The sequence below is a fragment of the Salmo salar genome, chromosome 04, assembly GCF_965601325.2.
Source record: "Salmo salar chromosome 04, fSalSal1, whole genome shotgun sequence".
Lineage (NCBI taxonomy): Eukaryota > Metazoa > Chordata > Actinopteri > Salmoniformes > Salmonidae > Salmo > Salmo salar.
The window spans coordinates 5,305,001-5,307,471 of NC_138294.1; the positions used below are offsets into that span (position 1 = coordinate 5,305,001).

At 38.0% G+C, this 2,471-nt stretch overlaps 1 protein-coding gene across 2 annotated transcripts in view; it reads left to right on the top strand.

Moving 5' to 3' along the window:
* The window catches only part of msmo1 (methylsterol monooxygenase 1), a 20,626-nt gene extending 20,044 nt beyond the window's left edge, over positions 1 to 582 (top strand). For both annotated transcript variants that reach the window (XM_082974030.1, XM_082974031.1), the window contains one exon: positions 1 to 582. This exon is cut by the window's left edge and continues 888 nt beyond it. The gene's annotated coding sequence lies outside the window, so the exon portion shown is untranslated.
* Positions 583 to 2,471: the final 1,889 nt, after the last annotated feature.

Consider the following 2,471-nt stretch of genomic DNA (forward strand, 5'->3'; position numbering starts at 1 on the left):
GACTCCTGAGTGTGCAGTGCCTTGTGGGAAAAGAACACACTAAAATAGAGTAGAACAGTCTTGACCAATAACATCAGCCCTTGTTTGGTCTTGACCAATAACATCAGCCCTTGTTTGGTCTTGACCAATAACATCAGCCCTTGTTTGGTCTTGACCAATAACATCAGCCCTTGTCTGGTCTTGACCAATAACAACCAGGGTTGGGGTCAAATCCCATTTAAATTTCAGTCAATTCAGGAAGTACACAAACATTCCAATTATAATTCTCTTCAATACTTTTCAATTAGGAACATTTGGAGTTTGATTCACTTTTTGAATCGACAGGAATTTAAATTCATCAGGCATGTTGGGTTTTTTATGCTGGGTTTCTGTATAAGCACTTTGTGACTGGTGTGCTGATGCTTTATAAATACATTTGATTGATTGATTGATTGATTGATTGTCTGGTCTTGACCAATAGCACCAGGCCGTTGTTCCTGAATAAAAACATTATTCTGGTGAGATTATTATTATTATTATTATTATTAATCATGTGTTTTTCTTCACTGTTCATTGTAATTAAACCATTTTTTACAAGTTGGATTCATTGAAGCGCTTTACTTCCATTTTATGGTTCTAGAATATCAGTCCAGTAAGGTTCTAGAATATCAGTTCAGTACGGTTCTAGAATATCAGTTCAGTACGGTTCTAGAATATCAGTCCAGTACGGTTCTAGAATATCAGTCCAGTACGGTTCTAGAATATCAGTCCAGTACGGTTCTAGAATATCAGTCCAGTAAGGTTCTAGAATATCAGTCCAGTACGGTTCTAGAATATCAGTCCAGTAAGGTTCTAGAATATCAGTCCAGTACGGTTCTAGAATATCAGTTCAGGTTCTAGAATGTCAGTTCAGTGTGGTTCTAAAATATCAGTTCAGTACGGTTCTAGAATATCAGTTCAGTATGGTTCTAGAATATCAGTCCAGTGAGGTTCTAGAATATCAGTTCAGTACGGTTCTAGAATATCAGTTCAGTACGGTTCTAGAATATCAGTCCAGTACGGTTCTAGAATATCAGTCCAGTACGGTTCTAGAATATCAGTCCAGTACGGTTCTAGAATATCAGTCCAGTACGGTTCTAGAATATCAGTTCAGTAAGGTTCTAGAATATCAGTTCAGGAAGGTTCTAGAATATCAGTTCAGTGCGGTTCTAGAATATCAGTTCAGTACGGTTCTAGAATATCAGTCCAGTACGGTTCTAGAATATCAGTCCAGTACGGTTCTAGAATATCAGTCCAGTAAGGTTCTAGAATATCAGTTCAGTAAGGTTCTAGAATATCAGTTCAGTAAGGTTCTAGAATATCAGTTCAGTACGGTTCTAGAATATCAGTCCAGTACGGTTCTAGAATATCAGTCCAGTACGGTTCTAGAATATCAGTCCAGTACGGTTCTAGAATATCAGTCCAGTAAGGTTCTAGAATATCAGTCCAGTACGGTTCTAGAATATCAGTCCAGTACGGTTCTAGAATATCAGTTCAGGTTCTAGAATGTCAGTTCAGTGTGGTTCTAAAATATCAGTTCAGTACGGTTCTAGAATATCAGTTCAGTATGGTTCTAGAATATCAGTCCAGTGAGGTTCTAGAATATCAGTTCAGTACGGTTCTAGAATATCAGTTCAGTACGGTTCTAGAATATCAGTTCAGTACGGTTCTAGAATATCAGTCCAGTACGGTTCTAGAATATCAGTTCAGTACAGTTCTAGAATATCAGTCCAGTACGGTTCTAGAATATCAGTCCAGTACGGTTCTAGAATATCAGTCCAGTACGGTTCTAGAATATCAGTCCAGTACGGTTCTAGAATATCAGTCCAGTACGGTTCTAGAATATCAGTTCAGTACGGTTCTAGAATATCAGTTCAGTAAGGTTCTAGAATATCAGTTCAGGGAGGTTCTAGAATATCAGTTCAGTGCGGTTCTAGAATATCAGTTCAGTACGGTTCTAGAATATCAGTCCAGTACGGTTCTAGAATATCAGTCCAGTACGGATCTAGAATATCAGTCCAGTAAGGTTCTAGAATATCAGTTCAGTAAGGTTCTAGAATATCAGTTCAGTAAGGTTCTAGAATATCTGTTCAGTACGGTTCTAGAATATCAGTCGAGTACGGTTCTAGAATATCAGTCCAGTACGGTTCTAGAATATCAGTCCAGTACGGTTCTAGAATATCAGTCCAGTAAGGTTCTAGAATATCAGTCCAGTACGGTTCTAGAATATCAGTCCAGTACGGTTCTAGAATATCAGTTCAGGTTCTAGAATGTCAGTTCAGTGTGGTTCTAAAATATCAGTTCAGTACGGTTCTAGAATATCAGTTCAGTATGGTTCTAGAATATCAGTCCAGTGAGGTTCTAGAATATCAGTTCAGTACGGTTCTAGAATATCAGTTCAGTACGGTTCTAGAATATCAGTTCAGTACGGTTCTAGAATATCAGTCCAGTAC